Source organism: Scleropages formosus, chromosome 21 (genome assembly GCF_900964775.1).
Source record: "Scleropages formosus chromosome 21, fSclFor1.1, whole genome shotgun sequence".
Taxonomy (NCBI): domain Eukaryota; kingdom Metazoa; phylum Chordata; class Actinopteri; order Osteoglossiformes; family Osteoglossidae; genus Scleropages; species Scleropages formosus.
This window is the reverse complement of record NC_041826.1, coordinates 11,639,073-11,662,369: the sequence shown is the minus strand read 5'-3', so window position 1 is coordinate 11,662,369 and position 23,297 is coordinate 11,639,073.

The following is a 23,297-nucleotide window of genomic DNA, read 5'->3' as shown; positions in this document are numbered from 1 at the left end:
AACACACATTTCAGTACATTTGTGAATTTATCAGGCTTAAAGTGATTATTACATAGTATTTAACTCATACTTCAATTAAAGTTGATTTACACCGTTAGATACACCACAATACAGTAGCTATAGTCATTCACACATCTGTACAGTTGCACACACACACACACACACACACACACACATAGGATCACACACTATGAGCAGTTTACTCTTTTTTTTACTCAACCATTGAACGTGAAAATGTTTTGAACTGCGGGAGGAAACCAGAGCGCCTGGATGAAATCCGAGAGAACACTGGGAGCACATGCGAACTCCACGAAGACCGAGTTAGAGTAGAACCCGTGTCCTGTGACACCCAGGACCGCTGTGCCATGGGATCGTCAAGCATGGAATAACCCCTGAACACGTCTGTCTCTAACACGGTTTGAAACAGACGTTTGTGCTCGGCCGTGTTTCATCAGCATTTATGCGTCTTTGCGGGTCACACGTGCGGACATGCAGAGAGAAACGGATGCACGTACGCACGCGTGCGCGCAGAGGCGTTGCGCCAGTGTAGGTGTGACACAGTCACCGGGTGAGTGACGTCGCTGCCGTCCTGCTCTGTGTCTCCCCCAGCAAGGTGAGAGAACAAGGGCACATGTGAAGTCATGCATGCTGACATTGCAGGCATCGTAGACACCGCTGACTGATGCGGCAGGGGGCCCGGGCAGCCCCCAGCCCCGCAGCACCTTCCCCCGACTCCCGCCACCTCTCAGCAGGTCAGTCACCCGGGACGTCACCTGCATACGATCACATCCTGCGAGAGGCGGCGCCCCCTGCCCCCAACCGTCTACATGGGAGCCGCAGCGGTGAACAAACACACGTGTACATGGCAAGTCCATGTTGCTCCCCTCCCCTCCCATCACACAGCATCACATTATTACTATCTGTGCATTATTTTCCGAAGCTGCACAGTTACACGTGGAAAACAGATACGGTAGGGGGGCGCGGTGGTTAGAGCCGCACCGTTCGGACTCACAGGTCACGTGTTCAAATCCTGACTCCCGTTGTAGTACCTTTGATCGAGGTACTTTACCTGAAGCGATGCAGTAAAAATGACCCCGCTGTATAAACGGGGTTAAACAGTGTAAGCGGCCGTGGAGGAAAGTGAGAGATAAAGGAATCGGAGTAAATATAGTGGAGCGGAGTGCGCTGTACAGTCCAGCGAAACAGGGCCGTGCAGTTCTCGAACGAATGAGGCTTTTGCTGGCGAAATACAGCAGGGCCTTTCCGTGGCGCTGTACCGCGGTGCTAGGCGCCCCATCGCCTCTCTATTTTGGGCCATCAGATCGAGAGCGGAGCAGAAGCGTGTTCGCTCAGACGGCTGCTGGTCAACAAGTGCGACGTGGGGCCGACAGCCACGGACGACGTCGCACTTCGGGCGCTCGCCGACGGAGGGGAGAAAACGAGGCGCTCGGAAACGGCTACCGATCACGTGGACGACAGACGGTCGAACGGTGCCGCCGGACGCCGCGGAACTACTGAACCCCGAATGCCTCTTTCGCGCTCAACCTTGGCAGCATCACTACAGATCTACCTATGAGCGGCCATCAGCGCTAAGTCTGATAACTGTGCACCAACACACAAAATATGAAAAAAAACATTTGACACCAGTTCCGTTTTTAACCTTGTTAACCAGTTTTCTACTGTTGTTGATTCTGGTAAAAAGGGAAAAAGAAGCCGCTTTTAATACGAAGCGTGACCTGCGGTTTAAACACGTTGACACGCGTCGGCTCGTCTCGCACTGCGACGGAAAACTTACTTCCTAATTCTCCATATTCTCTTAAAAGCTGAGCTGCTGCTCTTTGCACTTGTTTATGAAGTTTGTTCTCTTTTTACTTTTCTCCATTTGCATGACCCTTTTCTCCCAAGTGATGTACAGCATTAAGCTGTATGCACCAGTTTACACAGCAGGGTCATTTTTACTCTTCAGGGTAAGGACCTTAATGAAAGGCACTAGAGCGGAGTGTGGGATTGGAACCTGCAACCCTGTGTCCAGCAGTTTTAGCCACTATGCCACCTGGTGCCTCCTACGTATGACTTGTTGCTGTATTTCACCCATTTTGTTCCTTTTCCCAGGGGGCCCGTTTGAGCAGCGTGACGAGTCTCAGAACATCTCAGGACATCACTTTTGCAGCGGACAGTTAATACCATGGTATTTTGCCAGCGTTCGTCTTTCAGCTGCATGAAAGGAAATAACACCAGGGCAACACGTGATGGTTCAGGAAACCGTGTGCTGACCATGACCGGTGACATCACGCACCTCGAGGGAACAAATAGAAAAGTGGTCACTACATGGAATCTATTTAATTCTGTACTGAATGTATTATTTTTGTGCTTCGTTGGCGGTCGCACTCTTATTCGCATAGTTCTGCACCAATGTATATTTTCTGTGCAACACGCCACTGGTGCCTGTGACACATGCAGCAGCAGAAAGATGCCATGGTCACTTCACGTGTTTCTCAGCCCGGTGTCGCCGAGCGCCAGTTTCTCCATCCACATGGAGAGCTCAGTTGGCGTGGGGGGGAGCAAATGGCCTTCCCTGAAACAAGAGCCTAGAAGCGGCGTTTTCCCACGTCTGTAATCCGTGTCTAACGTCCGACCGGTGCTTCGCACCTTCCCATCCGTCCGTGACGTTGCGCACACACAGGTTCGTAACCATAAAGCTTTTTAGGGAATTCACACTGGAACTCACCATGTTGGAGGAAACATCACTTTCACGTGCTGAACGCAGACGTCATGCGGGAGGGGAGCAAAGGGCAGCTCTGAGGCTGATTGTCACCATGGTTAGAGCAGCTTAGCAGCGTAGGGAGAGGCGCGCCGGCCCACGCGCTGTGGCACGGGACCTAATTAACACAACATATGTTTATTCAAATCACGGCACGGGGTGCGAACAGAGGCTCCAGAAGGCACCGCCCACAGAGGCTGTGAAAGCCGGGGGGTGGGATTGTTGGAGGGAGAGGCAGCGTCGAACTCGGAGCGGGCGATGCAGAATTCGAGGGGAACTCAGACAAGGGGGGGGGGGAAGGTGCGAGGTGAAGGTTGCACTTAGAGCACGGCGCAATTCGCACCCAAGAGCTTTCGAACCCCCAGAGGAAGTGTAAATGTCTTCAACTGCAACCTTGGCAACAAACACGCTGCCGCTGCTTCCTCGCATTATAACCGGACGTAGTCGATGCCGAAGGATCCCTGTGCCGCGTGAGGCTCGGAACCACTGGACCGAGGGCCGGCCCGCGGGACCCCCCACGAATCTCGATGGCGACGTGGGGACGGAACCATCGTTAGGGGTTTCCCGTGTGCTCCTGGTGGTCCTCACCTCTCCTCACGTCTTCCGCCTTAACGTTTTTCACCCAGAGCTGCCAGGCAGTCCGCTCCCTCACCGCGCTGCTTTCATGGTGCCATTGATCCCCGATCACAGCGATCGGAAGCCAGTGTAAGTGACGCACACGGGCCTCGAGTGCAGCGTGGTAACATGCACCAGCTGCCCTGGGCTCTCTCTGTCCCCCTCTCTCTCCATGCACTGCTCTGTGCTCTGACATTTATTATCGGTCCATAAAGCTGTAACGTAAAGAGCTACGGGGACAGTATGAATTCTCCAGCCCTCCCCCGAACCCCTGCCAACCCCCATAATCACTTCCACTGAGCAGCAGCCTGAGGTGTGCTGAACGGTCGTCGCACCCAGGCCGCACTTGTGACCTTTTCGTGCTCCAGATGCTCGTGTGCGAGAATGAAACCAAAGCTCAAAATCAAAAGTCCGACGCTCCGTCACAGCTCCCCGGTTCTGGCCACTGGGCGTGGGACGGGGGAGGGAAGTTTGTTGAAATTTTTCATACTTTTTTAATGCTGCTGTTGCTCAAATGTCAGGCTGCACCGAAATGGTGGTCCTTCACAGCGGGAACTTCGCAGAATGAATCAATTGTTATTAATCAGTTACCGTTAATGACTTCATGACTTAATGAGAGGGATGGGTGTAAATTTGGAGCTCTTGGGATTTTTAGATGTTTAGGCATGGCAAGTGCAGCTTGCTGTTGCCCCCCAACAGAGGCCAGAGGCTCTGATATGTATTTCAGCATCTTTGTTCATCAGTGATGTTTTCATCACTTTAAAAAAAAAAAAATCTAAATTCTTGGCTGGGCTTCAAACTGTAGACAGCTTTAAATCCTTGCTGGGATATCCTTTCAAGCCCCACTGCTCCTGCCTCCAGTGAACCTGTGAACTTGTTTTGTAACTGCAGGGGGGAGCTGTGCTTGTGGCCGGTTTTGCAGGACCTCCGTTTGCAGCACATGGCGCTCTGATCTCTGCGCTCCCGCGTTTGACAGCGAAAGGCAGCTGTCTGTCCGAGCCACATTCCTGCTGCTGCCCCCCATTACTCGGTCCTTCCTCATATAGCCCTGCCGGCCCACCCCCCGTCCTGCCCGCTGACCCCGATATCGGGCCGCCTGACATCCAAGCTGTTGACACCGAGCGCCCCGTTCCCTAGGATACAGGCGTGCCACAGTCATTGCTGAGGACCAGGGCGCCGATACATTTCATTAAGAAAAGTTTCGCTGCTGTCTGACGGCGCAAACCGAGTGACCAAGACATCCGTGTGTCCACAACACTTATATAATATGTAATATAATATATAATATAATGTTATAGTTAGTAATAGTTTACAATGAGCAGAATGGGTGAACTCGAGGAAGCTCATCGTGGAATAACTGCAAGTGAAGCAAACCACGTCAGCTGCCAGTGGATTCCAGTACTTTCTAAATATGCACAAATGTATATGTTGGACAGCAGCCCTGGGAAAAACTGGCTAGATTTCAAGACGGTCCGGTGCAGTTCTTGTGTATATAAAGTGCATCTTGTTGCGTCGCAATTAACTTTTCTCACTTAGCAATCCTCGGGAACAAAGCAGGCTTAAAAAAGAGATGACAAAGTGGCTGAGGTCCAGATGAGTTGCCTGTAAGCGTTTTGGTTTGTGGGAGACTGTGTCATGCGGGGGGCGGGGTGGTGGTGCAGCAGGTCTGGGGTTCGAGTACTGCCTGGGGTGCCTTGCGACGGACTGGAGTCCCATCCTGGGTGTGTCCCCTCCTCTTCGGCCTCACGCCCTTGGCGGTGGGGGTTGTCTGTTGTAACATAAAAAGTACAATTCAGAAACACAGGCCAGAGACCTCAGGACCACTTGTACAGCCGTGCCCTGCTGTTCTGCTCTGATGCTGACTCGTAACGTTAACTGAAAGGGAATTTGGCTGAAATGGAACTTGGGTACGCAAGCTGTTTAAAAAGGTTTCAAATAAAATTAACTGGGTGTTCCTAAAAATTGCTACTTTTTTCATTTGCCAGTCTACTTCATATACACGGGGTGGTCATTTTCTGGGTTTTTGAATATAAACATCTTCAGTTTGTATGTATTTTAATTGCATTTATTTTCACTTGTCTATTTTCATAAATTAAGCTGTTGCCACCTATGTTTTTGTGTATAGTGTTTAGCCGGCAGCAAAATGCACCAAACATGGTAGCAACATGAGACCAGATTAATTCAACTTGGTTCTCCAGCATTTACAGCTCATAAGAGCACTGGTGTTCAGCAACAAAATGACGAATGTTAAACATGTTTATGGGATACAACGACTGACATTAAACAGGAATTTGTGGAGATAACGTATATTTTTTTTAATTAATTTTATATTAGTTTTAATTTTTATGTAGCTTGAAAAAGTTAATGAAAGTGTTCATGAAGTTCATAAAAATGTTAAAAGCTTTACAGCATATTTTTATTTGTTATAGCTATATTCAAAACTTTTACAGCACCCACGTAACAAATAAATCAAGGTACTGTATGTCTTTGTCACCACTCTTTTATTGATTGTACATCTAATTAAGCAAACCGAAGGTACCCAGATGCTGGCGAGTGTTTTACATGCTGTCCCATCTGTTAACATCACATTCTACCTCATCCCAAAGAGGCTCTATTGGCTTGAGAGGTGGGGGCTGTGCAGGCCACTGGAGTAAAGGCACTGTCATGTTTGTGGAACCATCCTGAGGTGATGTGTGCCTTTTGACACAATGTGTGTGACAGTGTGTAGAAGTATCAGTTTGAGTAATGCTTGACTGGACAGTAAAGTATGCACTTGGTCAACAACAATGTTTTGGCACTCTTTGGCCTTCAAACAATGCTCAGGCATGACTAAAATCAAGTGTGTAGCAGCAAAACATTCCCCATAGCATTACTCCACCACCACCAGTCTACACTGTTAAAACCAGGCATAATGGGTCAATGGATTAATTATTTTTGTGTTGTTTTCTGCCCTTTCCATTAGCATATCATAACAAAACTGTGATTCGGCAGACCAGGCAATGTTTTTCCAGTCTTTACTAGTCCAGTTTTGGTGACTACATGTCTACTGAATCCCCATCTTCTTGTTCTTACCTCACAGGAATGAAATGAATCCAGTGTGGCCTTCTGCTGCAGATACAGGATTCACAAAGTACTGTACAGTCTTACTATCTACTATCACACGAATAGCTGCATATAGAACTGAGATGGAGCAAGTTTGTTTTTTATACGTCAGTAGTAAATGTTTATAAATCAGATAGGCGTTCAGTAGAGAAGTGGGTCCAAACGAGCTGTGTTTTGAGACTCTTAGTTAATGGTGAGAGGCAATCAATGGTTCTGAGCAAAGGCTTGAAGAGATGCCAAGGTGCAAGTACGTGTTCCCAGGGTCCCGTATCCTGAGCCCTTCATTATTAATTCTGCACCCAACAGGTCGAGATAGGATGTTACACTATTGTTCCCAACTCATTGGAACTCATTTGATCTCTGTTTACATTTAGATCTACATGTACTAAGCAGATTCTTGTGTCCAAAGTGACACACGTCTCAGGAAACAATACAAAACAACACTGCATCACACCAACATTAGAGAGTTGGATGCAGACACGTGAATCTTGAATGAAGACAGTTTGTTACATACTGCAGTATAAACCAGGAACAAGTTCATGAGTAGCTGGATATAGGTTTTCTCATCATTAAAGAAATTGTTGTTTAAAATGATTAAACATAACGAACACGCACACGTTTATCGAGGAATTGGGTGATCAGGGTTGAAGTGCGTCAGAAAGTAATGGAGAGTTTTGAGGCCAGAAGACCAGACAGAAGGAGTTGCAGTAGTCCAGGTGGATATCACCATGGCTTGGATTATGAGTTGCGTAGAGTATATTGTGAGATAAGGGCGGATCCTGCGGATGTTACGCAGGATGTATCTGTACCATCGGGTTGTGAGTTTGATATGTTAAAAGAAAGACGAGACTTCAGTCAGTTATTACTCCCAGGCTCTTAGCTGATGAAGTAGGTGAAATGGGCGAGTTGTTCAGTTCGATGGAGAGTTCTCAACAGGAAGACGGACCATCTGGGAGGTGAAGGATCTCTGATTTGGAGAGGTTAAGTTGGGGGTGGTGATCAGACCTCCAGGCAGAAATGTTGGAGAGGAAAGCAGTGACGCATGAGGAAACGTCTGTGGCTCCGGGGGAAAGAAAGAAAGAGCTGGGTATCAGGGGTATAGCCGTTGTCAAGCTTTCCACTGTTCAGTTGCTGGCTTTAACTCTCTCACTGTTGTCCAAGCTAAAGGGTATCAATCTGCAGGAAGCTGGGAGCAACATGAATAAACTCAAAGATGTGTGATAGCAGTGCTTTTTTTTATTGATCCATATTTTATCATTTCAAGGTTGCTTGCTCTCCAGTAATCAGTAGAAGTACAGGTGGCTATAGTCTTAATAACTTACTGTGGTTATGAATCGTGCACTCCCACTCTGCTACACATCTCTGTTATGATACAGATATGATAAACAAACTCAGCGCACCGATCTCTGTTCAGTGTCCTGTACAGGACGGGTTTGACATCCCTGTCCTAGCCTGACCGCAGTCATGCTAGAGGAAGGTCTGACCGAACACGTCAATGCTGGAGATCTCAGCTCGAACATTGGGCTCTGCCATTCGACTATTGCACCAGGCACCTCCTTCTGCTGCCAAACTGACCAAGGGTGTTGGGGGGCACTCGGGGAAAATAAATAAAAAAGTCGCATTAGTCTCCCTGCTCAATTCTCTGTGTTTCAGCAAGTTCACAGCAAGTTCAAGACAACCTCTATTAGTGAGCATAACAGAAATAATAAGGTTAATTGCCTCTGAAGCACCAAACAAACCAAACGAGGCGAGCTGCTAAATTCGCCGCCTCCTCGTCACTGCAGATACGCTCGTGGGTTTTTTCCAGGGACTTCTTTGAGAAATCACTTGAATTCGCCAGGAATGGCGTGTCACTCTCAACACGTTACGTTTATGACGGCTCCGTGGCGTTATGTTGAAGATACGATATTTCGTTTGGACTTGTCCATCCTGAACATTTGTACGTGTGCCTCTCATTGCATTAATAAGAGCTAATTATCCCTCAGGGGTCAGGGTGAGCTCTGGCGCACCTTCAGCGACGCTCAGGGATTCGGACGGCTCTGCTGCAACTCTTCTGCTGAAGGTCCCTTAATATTTAACCGACCCTCACAAAGGTTCCCTTCTCAAAGGTGAGTGCGAGACTTGCTCCTTTGTTTCAATATTTAGCCCCGTCCTCACTGCACACTTCACAAGCCGCGCCGGCTGATGTTGCGTAGAAACTTTCCCTCCAATCGGCTCTGTACGAGGGCAAGAAAAAGTATGACGCTTTAGCAAACCCATGGAATGCATAGCTTCCAATCTGATTTTCAATCAACATTTTTGCCGATAGCCACATTTCTGCTGAAATGTAAGGCCAATTTTAGCAAACTTTTTCGGCGAGCGCCCATTTTTGAACTGGAAGTAGAAGTGAGGTATGTTTCGTCTCTCTGACGCTGGGCATTGTGGGATCAATGGCGTATTTGTTCATATGAACCCCCATGGTGGCTACTTGTGGGTTGCGTTATTATAGTAATTCACTGTTATAAACTGTTTAGTAGAGTGGTCTCTGCCTCTCAGTTTTCTTTAATTAGCTAACTAGTTGACTTTATGATGTTTATGATAAAATAGCAATAATCTGTTATAATACGGACAAATTTTGCCCAATATTCCTTCCTTTCTCTTTACTATGCATCACTGCATACATGAAAACACATACAGCACATACATACATTGATATATGGTACATACTGTATGTATGTACAGTAGTGTATTTTGCTACAGTTTTTGCAACTTATAACAAATTCTGGGAGTTTTGATCCTGGTATTTTGTCGTGAGTCACGAAAATACTTATTATACTTATTACGCTTTATTTAGGCGCTCCTTGGAAAATGTTAGAATTTACCCAGTAAGAAGTGGCAGTGTCTGTCATTTCAATTCTTGAATTTTATTTACTGAACGGATTTCCAGGAAGAAAGCGTAAAGGACATGGAACCCGAGCAACGGGTACCCATGAACGCTCTGCTCCGCCCTCATCTCTCTCGCTTTGCTTTGATTCCAAGCTGCCGGGGTGTTGGACTGAACCCATGCAGCAATATGGCACCGTTTAGCTCTTCATGTTGACACACTTGGCAGCCCTGTCTTGGCTCGCCACCTTCTGCTAAGTCCACATCAGAGGCTCTCGCCGCTCTCTCGGTATATTTAGCCTCGGCCCAGGAAGGATCCCTGTGGGAAAAGCCTCGGACGGGGATGTTTTTAGGAGCCCAGGAAGGCGGCGAGATCCTGTAATGATACCGTCTCTTCCTTTACTCTTATTCTCGTCCCCTCTTCTCACAGGCTAATATGCTGATTAGAGGCCTCCTATTTGGACATATGGTTATGCCGTTTAAATATGGCAGACAGACTGAAAATACATTGAACAAATGCCCAGAAACGGGATACTGGAAAGTTTCAAATATGACAGTAGAAATGTAGAGGTAGACATTGTAATGTGCCTTCATTTACATTTACTCACATTTACATGGTATGTCGTGTGTATTTACATGTGTAATAGTATTTTATTTGAAATAATATAAAGTAACTGTAAATTGTTCGGAAAACAGATAATTAAATTAGATCACGCAGAGATGGTCGATTTCGGTTATCTTGTTTCACACGTTATGAATATGGGACCTGACGCCTCTTCCAGTTGGTCCCCTGTTGACGTCTCCCCTGCAGAGCCCCATTTTTCAATCACGATAATGACGGGGAGGTTGATTGACTGATTGACGGAGGAAGGCGCGGAGAAATGAGCGATTGGATTTGATTTGGGTGCGGCGCTCTGCGTGCGTCTACGTGCGTGTGTCCATGAGGTCCAGCGTTTCCTCGTACCTCTACCCTCTCGCCCGCTGCTGGGTGTCCCCAGTGGACAGAGGTGACGGCGCTTGAGGTTGGGGGGGCCGTTGGAGGAGAAGGACGGCCGCTCTCGCAAGGTGGTGCTCCCACTTGCTCAGAGCGGCCTTCTTCTCGGACACGAGGGCCGGGGCTTGTTTTCTCCTCGCGTTCTTAATTTGTGTAGCTTTATCAGTCGGCCCCTATCTGTATCAATCACAGCGATGCTTTATTTATAGCGGAACGAGGCTCCGCGACGTTTCCCGGGGGCTCGGCCACTAACGGCGCTTGATTGGGCCAGCAGAGGCCCATGGGTCCCTGCTGCAATAACAACACCCACCCTCGGCACGGCCGTACCCCGGCGCTCCCTTGACAGCCCGTGGCCCCCGGCCCCCGGCCCCCAGCACTCCACTAATGAGTGTCAATCTGGGGTCTAAGGCACTTCTGCTGCAGACGCCTCTGCTGACAAACGCCGGACCCCAGTCAACACGCATCAAGCGCCCCTCATGAAACTGACATGCTCCCCCCCTGTTGCCCGCTGCCCCGAGTCCTGCAATAAGTTTCCGGAAAGAAAGGCTTGTTCTTTTGCTGTGGCCACTCTGCCCCCTGTCCGTGATGGTGTCTGATGCTTCGCTGAGGATCTCGGGAGATGCTTCCGCCGCCGTGCATCTGGTCTCGTTCAGGAGCCGCCGCGGTCAAGGACCCAGTTGTTGGAAACTTTGATGCTCGTACCCTTAATCGCATTTGGTGCCATCAAGGCATCCTCAACTTGACGGCTTATCTCTCATCCCTTCCGTATGTTCTGAAGGGACCGACAGCATTGGTGGCCAAACCTAGTGGTGAAGACCCCAGTCTTGCCGACTCTGGAGGGCACATTTTGAGTAGTGGTTGCTGTACACCTGGAACACCAGGTGAACTGACTTTCCATCAAGATAATTAACTTGAATTAATGAGAGTAATTAAGAGCTGAGCTTTACCTGAGGTTTAGGTTGTCCAGCAGCAGGACTGGACCCCCAAGGGACTAAGCCACCCACTAATACTGTCAGTCCGTTGATCCAGGTACTGACCCTGAACTGAGGGTGTAATAATTACCCTGCTGTATTAATGAGTAGTGAATCAAGATATGTAACAAGTACCTGTTGTTCCCACACATCCAGGCTTTTTTTGACCAGATATAAGAGTGACTGGACAGTCCAGTGTATCATAACATTGTTTTTTAACATGTTTTCCAGAATAGAAAATGGAAAAATGCTTAATCGAAAGCAACAGAAAACATAAGTCAAAAAAACACAATTTACACTTATGTGATTTTCAAGTACCTCTCAACACACAGCATCAAAATATTTCACTGGAACTTGTTACATTTTTGCCATGTTTATTTACATGTAACATTATATATGACTATTATCAATTCAAAGTGGTTGCAAAAATCAATGTAAATACGAATGTATGTATGTATATGCGTTTATATATTTATATGATACACTGGAATGAGCTGTGACCTGCATGACCAGCCCCCCCCCCCCCCCCCCCCCCCCCCCCCCCCATTAGTCTGCCCATGCAGGATGTGTAATATTAGAATACGGTGCTGAGGTCTTCGCTTCTGGTTCCGAACGGGACGTCATCTTAAAACTGAGCACCGAAGTGCACGGGTAGAGTAAAAAACTACAGAGAGCTGAGGTGCGGGAGCGACGAGCAAGGACCGAGTGCGTGTCCTCGTTGGGGAGGTCGGTGCCAGTTGCGGTTGGGTCGCTGCACCTTGATCCCGGGATTCGGAGGACCGGTCAGTTTTCTAGTAACCGCCAAACATCACGCTGCTATTTTAGCCCTGTTCTTGTGACAGCCGGACGGCAGCAAAGCCACAGGAGGAAGTGCAGGGGGGCTCTTCCATTTCATGGGGGTGGGGAAGGGGGACGGGGGGTGCAGTCTGGATTATTGGGGCCACAGGCAAAGAGGGACAGGAAGAGGGGTGCCTGAGGTATTTCAGTTTGATGCCAGCCCCCCCCCCCCCAACCAGCGAGGAGTCTAACATCCTTCATTCCAGCAGATCAACACCACGGTATTGTGTTTCATAGCCCCCCCCAGCCCCCACGGGCCACCACACACCCACCCCTGAACCCGCTCATCTTATTATACATCAGAGTCATGATTATTATTCTTTACGTTGATTGAATCGAAGTTTCACCATTCAAGTTACTGAACTTAACAGTCAATGTTGTAAATGGTGTAAAAATGGTCTAAATAGAGTTTTCACTTTGCCACTTACACCTGCTTTTACATTTATTCATTAATTACACACTTTTCTCCAAAGTTCTAAAGAAGGTGCACCGACAACAGATGAACAGCGATATGTACAGACACAATTTTGGAAGCAGTCAGTGCCACTGCTTTCACTGGTACACGTTACACTGGTAGCTGAACATGGAATTGATTTTAAACACACAAGTGATGCGACAGATGGCGTGTGTCGGTTTACGGAGCAGTTATGAGATCAGGGGAGAACTGGGTCTCAGAGATGGGATTGAGACCCTTTTTGAATGTTAAGGGATTCAGCAGCTCTGAGGGACACTGCCACGGCTTTCGCCTGATGCAGGATGGCGGACGCAAGACGCAGAGCGCCGTTCTTTATTTCCAGGGGAAATCCAAAGCCGTAGTCGTGATACAAGCCGGGTCGATCGACGCGCAAACAGGCTTTCGTGGACAATCCGAAGCCGTAGTCGTTAAACAGGCAGAGATCCGAACCGAGGACAAGGCAGCGGGGATCAAAGGAGCAACGAAGGGGAAAGGGAGCGCGGACGGGAGAACAAGGGAAGGTGAGTTAACTAACACGATCCAAAGAGCGAGGCTTTGCTGAACTAGGTTCCGCGCCTGGTGTCGTCCGTCTGCGCCTTTTATGCCTCTCTCCAGATTGGGTGTCGGGTGATCCTTGTCGACACGATGGCGCAGGCGTGGCAGACGCGCAGAGTTCATTCTACCACATTGTGGACAAAACTGAGAACCTACAGATTTTCATTTTTGGGCCCTCGTGAGAGGGAAGAGCGAACGGCCAGAGGTGGAAAGGAGATGTTGGTGTTATATGATAAAAAAAAAAAAAAGTTTAGATCATATAGCTGTTGTCCCCAGAAACCTCTGTGGTCTCAGATTTGTGGAACACGTGACGCATGACAATTCGCTCCGAATCTGTGTGGCGGCGCCTCTGATTGCCCCCCGCCGCGAGGAATTTGTGGCGAGCGCAAGAGCGGTGGAATACACCGTGATCCCTGAATGGGGGCGCGGCCGCGGCTCAGCTGGCACCGGGAACCTGTTCTGGATCGGAGCCCCTAGGCCCGAGCCGAGGTTGTCCGTACAGCTCTCCTTCGGGGAGGGGTGGGGGAGGGGGGCAGCCTTCCGGCGACATGTGCTGAGAGCAAGCGCTTCTCCTATTTTTTGGCCGGGTGCAGGAGCAGGTGCTGGAGGAAAGGGAGCGGACAGCAGAGCAGGATGAGAGAAGCGGGAGCACAGCGGTAGGACGTGTAGCACCGCATCTCGGCAGGACTTCCGCAAGCGGCCACCTCACAAGTGCTGACGGTCGCACCGATTGACCTTCTGAAACTAGATTTACATTTATTCTTTCGGCACTTCCTGCTGTCCGGAGCACCGCGGGCTTCAGTCAAAGACGCACAATTGTCACCGCTCCATCAGTGTGTCCAATACCTCTGCTTTTACCAGCACACGTTACACTGGCAGCCGAACATGGAATTGATTTTCAACACACGGGTGATGATGACAGATGGTGCGTGCTATTTTACGGAGCAGTTATGAGATCAGGGGAGAATTGGGTTTCAAGGAGATGGGATTGAGACTGTTCTTGAATGTTGAAGGGATTTAGCAGCTCTGAGGGACACAGGGAACTCGTTCCACCACATTGTGGCCCGAACTGAGAACTTACAGACTTTCAATTTCAAACCCCTGTAAGTGGAACCACCAAGTGGACAGAGGCGGAGGAGCTCAGCGCTCTTGCTGGGCTGCAGGGGGTGATCGGGTCCAATAGGTACTGGGCAGCACATCCTTTGACCGTGACCGGAGCGTCGAACTTGTATGACCAGGCAGCCGAGTGCACCGTATTGTTATTTTTGAAATGTACTTCCCAGAATTAAAAAAATGAAAAAAAGTGGTTTGTTGATGAGTGCAATGAAACCCCAGGAGAAACGTCTGTACTGGAAGCCAGTGTGGCGAGACGAGAACGGGAGGATCGTGGGAACGCCGGGGCACGTCAAACACAAACCGAATGAGTGCAGGTGAAGGTTAAATGTGTTGAAGTCTGGACGGTACATGATGTACATGGTGTCCCTTCAGCTTGACAGGAGGAAGAGTGACCTTCAAACCAACGTGATGTGCAGTAAAGGTTCCGTCTGCTCTGCCGAGCGCCTTGGGCTCCGCGCGCGGAAGCTCGCTCGGCCCGTGGTCCTCCTCGGGACACGGCTTCGAGACCGTCTGACCGTTTAGAGACCGTTCGGCGTTCGCACGGGGAGCCGTTCGTGCCTCCATCCCTCTTCAGAGAGCACCTACTGAGAGGCAAGCCTGACAGGTACAGGTTGAAAAGCAGGGACCCCCCTCCCCAGCTGGACGAGAGAAGAGGGCGGCCCACCCAGGCGCACACTGCGCCCACTGCATGTTCCCAGTGCACCATGTTTGGATTGTGGGGAAAAAGTCAGGGCCAGTTAGAATAAAGGGTATGAACAGTTCAGCCAAAAATGTCCATTTCACCTGATCCCCACTGAAGTACTTACCCGTGTGTGTGTGTGTGAGTCCACTGAAACCTGTTTATACCTTCTCGTGCTTGCCTACCTTTAAGTGCGTGTGTCTTGTGCTTCTCCTCACGTGTGTGTGTGCGCGCTGATTGTGAGGGTGGTCTCCTCCTGCAGATCTGTGCTCCACCCCCCACCTTTTTAAAAATGCCCAAAATATGTACGTTTGAACGCGCCAATTCCAATGTAGTCATGTGTCCCCCAGCCCACATCTGAAAGCGTTTCCGTGTAGGTGTGTGCACGTGTCTGTCGGCTTGGGTTACGGTGACAGCGAGCGGCTACCCCTCGGGGGCCAGTAGACCCTCTGGGGAGGCTTCCGCTCATCAGCACCATTAGGCTGTGTTTCCGTGATGGGTCCTGACCTCTGGGGAGATGAGCCCTGCACAGCCATCGCCCCAACAATGACCTGGGCGATCGCCTCCGCCGCTTTGTCGGCCACCGTTGCGGTCGTCGTCCGGGAAAGGGCCTGGGCTGCGGCACGTCGCGTCGACCATCAGCGGGCGTCTCCAGAGCCCCCTCCTGGACCACCGGCCTGCCGCTCACTGAACCACCGGGCTGTTGCCTGGGCCCATCGACTGGCTCTCACCTTCAGCCGTCTCCAGAAAGCACCGCTTAATGACAGGAGGAGCTGCCCTACAGAGCGGACGTCCCACTGTATCTGTCCATTGACGACACCGGGCGATGCACGGCGCCAGGTTCCATAACAGTTTTTTATTCGCTTCATGAGTGGCACTGGAACGCAGCAACACAGACCAGAACACCGGAGCAATGGAAAAAACATCCAGGCGCACCAAACAAGGGCAGGAGGTCGAGCGGTTACAGCATTTCACGGGTATGATCACGCAGCCCTGTCTGATAAGTTCCAGAAGGCTCTGCAAAAACGTAATGAATAAATTAATAAATGTAAATCTAGTTTTGGAAGGTTTTTTGAATGGTTGCGAGAACCCCGTTCTAGTGAGGGTAAAGGAATTAATTTGGATCCCGGCCTGTTCACGGTAAACCCTTCTTCGGGGTGATGCGGAGCGACCTGGAACGGGTTTCTCTGGGTCCAAGTTTGGTTGTCCGTCCCATTCAGATGTTAAAGTGTTCACCTGAGCAAAGTGTAAACTGTATAAGCTGTAAGGCCAAAAGAGCTTAAGAAAAATCAATACTCAATTTCTCTCACTGTACGTTTAAACAGCTGAGTAAGTTTTACGGGAATCCTTTAGGGCATAGGTCTTACGCAAGCATACTGCAGTTGGGATTCAAACCTGAGATCTTGGGGTTCAAAGGCAGTGATGCTTCCCACTACGCTACCAGTTTCCCTCATTGACAGCCCCTCCTCTGCTTATTCTGAAATGAACATTATATCCAAAGTAACGCATTTCTAGTGACACAGCAGAATAATCCAGGTGTAAAACTGAGATTGTTTTCCGAGTTCAGGAAGCTGCTCTCCAGGTAACAGGGTTAGTAAGAACCCCTCTACTAGAGCAGAGAACATAAAAAAAATTGGTCCGGTAAAGACCTGGTCCACTTTGCCCCGCAGCGCTGGGTGCTCTGTCACCACAGTGGTCACGGTGACCTTTTTAGGAGCATGGATGAGCGCGTTCCGAGTGGGTGTTTTCTTTGACCAGTTCCATCGTCTTCTTGTCGCTGCCCATATCAAGCTCAGCACTCTGGTTACGTCTACAAGACAGGCAATGGACCCGGTATCTGCAGGACCCGATCACTCCCTACAGCCCAGAAAGAGCACTGTGCTCCATCTCTGTCCAGTTGGTGGTCCCTCTAATAGGGGTGCAAAAATTAAAGTCCGTAGCTTCTCAGCTCAGGTCCCGATGTAGTGCAACGAGCTCCCTGTGTCCCTCAGAGATGCTGAATCCCTCTCAAGAAGGGTCTCGAGCCATCTCTTCCAGAGCGACTTCTCTCCCGATCTCCTAACTGCTCCATGAACTCACATCACACCAGCTGTCACCGTCACCATAGTGTTTCCCATCACTGTAAACGCAGCTACTAGTGTTACGTGTGCTGTCAAAAACAGGGGTACTGGACACGGAGGCGGCACTTTTATCATCACACGTCTGCCTCCAAAGCTCTTCGTTTGTTGTCGACACTCTTTTGTTCACTCTGAGTGGAGCATCACCGCGGAGAAAAGCGGGTGATCAAGTGTAGCCATGCGCATGAGGCGTAAGCAGAAGTGCAGCAGAACCACAGGGGTGACACACAACAATAAAGATGACCACAACCACGAAACACAAGGAAACCACCCTTTTGGCGACTTGGAAATGTGAAGTGACAAAGGGTGCCCTTTGTGTGGGAATTGATGTGGCGGGAGGCTGACACCGAGCTTCCTCTAGGGGTTAACCTTCCAGTCAAGATCAAATGGTGAAAGTAGGTCAGAGGGAAGAGAGCGATGGCGGCCAGGAGGAAGGGAGGGACACGGGGGATCGGGCCAAGAGGGGGGACCAGGTTGCAGCAGCCGTGCGGATGGCGGGAGGAAGAAGGTGCGTATCGGAGAGATGGAAGAGCCGTTCGAAGACTACGGGAAACATGTGTGGGGTCCCACTGGACGATTACACACCCATTCCTCATTTAATGGGGTTAAGTATTCAAATTACCCCTTTAGGCAAATCCCTGTTTTTCGAGGGATAACTGAAAGAAGCACTGCTGCAAGTAGTGCAAGTAACTGCAAGTAGCGCTGCTGTCTCACAGCGCCTGGGCGCTGCGAGAGGATGTGGGTTCGATCCCCGCTCAGTCTGTATGGAGTTTGCATGTTCTCCCCGCGTCTGTGTGGGTTTCCTCCGGGTGCTCTGGTTTCCTCCCACAGTCCAAAGACATGCTGCTCAGGTTCCCCCATAGTGTGCGAGTGGCAGAGAGAGTGTGTTCCACTGATGTATCGATGAGTGATGCAGTGTAAGTAGCGTATTTAGCAGTGTAAGTTACCTTGGTGAATAAGGTGTGTGGGCTGGTAACACCGCATAGAGTTTATTGGAAGTCCCTCTGGAGAAAAGCGTCTGCTAAACAAATAAATATAAATAAGCACTCTTTCTGCAATGCCTCATAACACCAAAGCATTTTACAATATTTTAGGGAAAACTTTTGAATTGGGTCTACTATCCAAATTACTTAAAGTGGCACCACATGTTGTGCATGAGAATGAATATTTTTGCATTATCAGTGTTATCTTTGGGTTCTGACTTGAGAAACACAAGAGAAATGCTTTATTTACTGTACTTCGAGGGTATTTATATTATACAAACACTTTATTTACTATAGGTTAAGGGTATTTGTGTTATACAAGGTTTTTATGTTTTTATGTAATACTCAGCGGTACGTACAGTTTATTTCCGAAAGTTTGTAGCGAACATGCAGTTTTAGCTGAGCTACATTTACTTTAATCGGTGCTGTGATTGGTTGAGACCGTCGAAGTGACAGCAAGTAGGCAGCAGGAAGGAGAAACTATATACCGTAGGGTCATGGGACAATCTCAGCATCCAAGTGTTTTGCAAAGTGAAACACGTAGCGAGCAGTGAATAAAGTACCTATTGCGGACGTGCAATTACCATATTACCAGGAAAAGAAATGCCATTGTACTGAATAATAAGCTCATGGAATAAAAACTGGAAATACATTTTAAAATAAGGGGGGTGCGGTGGCGCAGTGGGTTGGACCAGGTCCTGCTCTTCCGTGGGTCTGCGGTTTGAGTCCCGCTTGGGGTGCCTTGTGATGGACTGGCGTCCCGTCCTGGGTGTGTCGCCTCCCCCTCTGGCCTTACGCCCTGTGTTACCGGGTTAGGCTCCGGTTCCCCGTGACCCCGTATATGGGACAAGCGGTTCTGAAAGTGTGTGTGTGTGTGTGTGTGTGTGTGTGTGTGTGTGTGTGTGTGTGTGTGTGTGTGTGTGTGTGTACATTTTAAAATTCATTGTGGCACTTTGTCATCGTACAGGACCCTGTTATTTGAAGGAAGGGCGTCTGACTGTTGGAATATCGTAGTCTGTACCCCCCGCTCCAACCCTCGGGGTGATGGCTGCAATCTGGACAAAACACACCGATGTGCAATTCAGCCAAGCTTAGTGAGTTACAGTGACAGCCTCGAAAGATAATATTCTTTACTTACCGAGGGGGTCAGGCAAAATGATGCAAACATACCGGTGATTGGCGTAAAGCAGCAGGGAATAGCTGTGCCACACTCTTCCAAAAGCACAGGCCACAAAGTGTCCATGGCTGGGACCTGGAAGGTGGGGCGACACCATCCATCTCGTGGGCTGGGCTCCTTCACGGGACGCCGCCTCCCTGCGCCCGCTGTAGAGCACCTCTCCGCGTCCACTAATTAAAATTAACACGCGTCCCCCAGCATCGACCCGCTACGTCAGATAGAATCAGCTTAGTGTCGCCCGGCCGGAGGCTTCCCGGCCCTAACAAGCCCAAGACTCTAATTAGACACCAGGAGGACGGCGAGGGGACGGCAGGAGGGGTCCTGCTGAGATGCGCGTGGCCTCGAGCTCACTGGTATTTATATAACACGCATCCTACACATTGTGTGGGTGAGACAGGAACGTTCCTGGTTCGTTCCAGGCCAGCGAGCCCCACCCAGCGCTACTGGTATCGGTCCGGTTCAGCAAAGCAGGGTGAGCCCCATATGCTCGGATGGGGCAGCTTCTCTGGATGATCCAGAATACCGCGGTACAAGTTGTGTTTGACCTGCTAATACGTTCCCATCGTTCTCTCCTCTCCGAATCTCTCTCCAATGGCTTCTTGGAGTTACTGGAATCAAGTTCGACACCCTGGTTACGACCTACAAGACCGTCAGTGGATCTGCCGACCAGTACTTACAGGAGCCGATGGCTCTCTACAGTCCACCAGGAGCACTCTGTCCACTTGGTGGTCCCATTGCAAGGGTCAAACACGGAAAGTCCATAGATTCTCAGTTTTGTCCTCAGTGTGGTGAATGAGCTCCTCCTGTCCCTCGGAGCTGCTGAATCCCTCCTAGTGTTCATGAAGGGTCTCAAACCCATCTATTTCAGACTCATTTTTTTCCTTCCCTCCTAACTCTGTGAACTTGCGCCACACCATCTGTCAGGAAATGTCTCCATCCTTTATGCATCCTGTGTTTCCAGGATAGACTCTGGGCCACCACAGCCCAACTCTGCACAAACTGTTATTGACAATGAACTAAGAAATGAAAATTTACCAGTGAAAACCAAGCTAGAAATAATAACTCTGTTACAGAAGTTATAAAATATGTTGTCGTCGCCGGTGTACATAATCCTTAAAACACTTCGCTTCGGTATTTTAAACAAATTTATGTTGGACGTTTTTTTGTCAGGGAACCCATTATTCCCCCCATAAGAAACACTGGCAGTTGGGCCCCCCCACCTAGCAGGCTGATTTCACCAAGCCAATTAACCCCCGTTACACACGGACCGGGTATGTTACAAAACGTGCGTAAGGCTCCCCTTGATGCCGGAGGGTGCTAGGACCTCGGGTTTCAAGCAATACACGGTAGACGGTAAAAATATGTAAAGCACCTGTATGATGCCGCCACTGGGTTGTGACCCAAGCGTATGCCGGTGCCGCGCTGCATGTTTGAGCTCATTTGCGCGTGTGGCTCACGGCGGGTCTCCTCCGTCATCCTCGTCAAAGCGTGCGTTTCCCAAAAGGCTGTTCTCACACAAAGTGCCAGAAAGCCCGAGACGGACAGGCGCTCGGAGGGACGCCGCATGCGCGGGGGCCCTTCTCGCCGTGATGATATCGAGCCGGGCGTGGGGGGGGGACCGTGGGGGGGGGACCGGGCGGCGGCACGGGAGAGCGGCGCGCGCCCCTGCTGACGCGGGTCTCCGGCATGGCCGGCGGAGAGGGAGAGCAGGCGTGAGGCGTGACGCGGGGCCCCGGACAGACATGTGTCAGTAACGCGGCGGGCAGCGCAAGCGGCAACGCTGAGCCTTTGTGATAGCTGCGCCGGGCAGGGGCCACGGGGCCCGATGAGGCGATGCTCGTCTCGTCTGATCGCAGCCGACACTTGCAGATCTTCTCCTGCTGGTGTCTTCTGACTCGATGGAGGCGTGAGGCAGCGATGATAGCAACACGACTGCGCAGCCCTCCTTTTTTTAGCAGCGGGAGCGCCGGGCAGGGCGTCGGATCGGCCCTCCGGGTCCTGACCTCACCTCCCCCGGCTTCTCCCGCTCTCGCTCCTCGCTTCCTTCGGCGTTTCCATCTCGTTAAGCCGGAACGCGTCGCGCTTAAGGGCCGGCCCAGCGGAGCCTCGGCGCACGCCCGGTCCTCGACGCGCTCCCGCGACACGCTCCAGCCTTACAAGAAGCGTTTGCCAGGAAGCGTCTGAGACGTTTTTCAGAGCGGCGGCGACAACCCGATCGGTGCTCGAGGTCCGCGGAACCGCGCAGACCAACCGAGTGCGAGGGCTGAACTGGATCGGGAAACCCAGAGACCTGACAGCAGGTGTGGAGGACATTGATTAGTTCACATTGAGCGTGTTCATCGTAACACCCGGAACCCAAGCGGCTCGCGGTATAAATTATCGACAGTTATCCCAAAATGCGTAACAGAGCTGCATGGCAATACATAAAAATGATTCTCCAAGAGCGTTCGCGAGGCACAAGCAAAAAACGTGAAGAGGCCACAGATCTAACGCTCGAAGGTTCTCGAAGGAGCTGCGCTCGCGTGCGGCCAGAGGTGCGGCACTCTGGACCGGCCGCACCTGACATGCGAGCGGCCGGTCGCCACAGAGAGGCTAATCCCCCCGAGGGGGTCCTCGCGCCGGACGCGCGCCACGTCCGAACCGTGTCGGTCCTTCTCTTTGGACGCGTTAATGTGACTCGTCCGTCGGAGATGGGAATAAAAGCTGTTTTTCGCATTCTGATTGACATTTATAATCTCTGCATGAACATTGCATGGAATGATGCGCTGCAGGAAACTATTGTGTAGGAACAGTAAAATGTGTGTACAGAAAATCACTTTCCTCCAGACTGTTCACCTACTCATACAGCATGGTAGATTTTACTCTGTCCATTCAGTGCAAGGACTTTGATAAAGGGTATCGTCACAAGAAGGGGGGGCAACAGATTTGGCCAGAGTCTGATCTCCGGTGTGTCTGGGGTTCGAGTCCCGCTTGGGGTGCCTTGCGATGGACTGGCGTCCCATCCTGGGTGTGTCCCCTCCCCCCTCCAGCCATGTGCCCTGGGTTGCTGGGTTGGGCTCTGGTTTGCTTTGATCCTGCTCAGGCCTAGTGGTTTGAGACTCTCTGTGTGTGTGTGTGTGTGTGTGTGTGTGTGTGTGTGTGTGTGTGTGTATTGTCACGAGAGCTGCAGTTTGAACCTTCGACCTCCAAAGGCAGCAGCTCTAACCACCACATCTGCTGCTTCACTTGCACGTACCATGTTTGACTACAGTAGCTTCCCCCTTAAGGTGACACCTTTCGGTTTGATTTTTCAGCGAAGGTTTTGCATGTCGGGACCGACGCGGCTCCCGTGGGGGTGCGCGTGGGGCCGGGGCCCGCTGGAGGTCGAGGGACCGGCCGATGCCGGTTAAATCGAAGCAAATTCATCGCGTGTCTCACGTGGTCACTCTTCCAGAAACGGAGTAAACTACGCGGTGAGAAATTAATACCATGACTCGCGGGGCTGTTTGCAACAGTGAACTTTATGTTCTACACGTCAGATGAGAAACGTGAACTTTTCATAAAACGGTGACGGCCGCCGTTCACGTCACCACGTAGAGTACGACATCCCTTCCAGCGTGAGTCTTTGCAGAAGTAATCGTTTAATGTTGTCTTGTCACGTTTTTCTCCTCTGTTACTAAAGTGCTCTGAAATAATTAATGGAAATCAGACATGTAATTTTCTTTATTCCAAAATTTCCCAGCAATTATTTCAGGATGAGAAGTGTTGCATTCCTACGACGAGCAGCTCCTTGCGTCGAAATGAGTGGTGAAAACATTTAAGCTTTCATTGAAAATATTCTCTGCAGAGCAACTTACAACTTTTACACACTTACACTGATTTACCCATTTATATGTCTGTGGTGTGTTTTTAAGCGCGGCAATACGGGGTTATGCTGGTGGGACCTCTGAATTCCGACTTGGCGTCTCTAACCGCTGCGCCACCTGCAGGGCAGCAGATAGCGGTATGGTAGCGTGTGCCCGCGTGTGTCCGGGTGTGCCCGCGTGCGCGCGCGTGTGTGTGTGGACACGGCTGCCAGCAGCTCCGGCAGCCCAC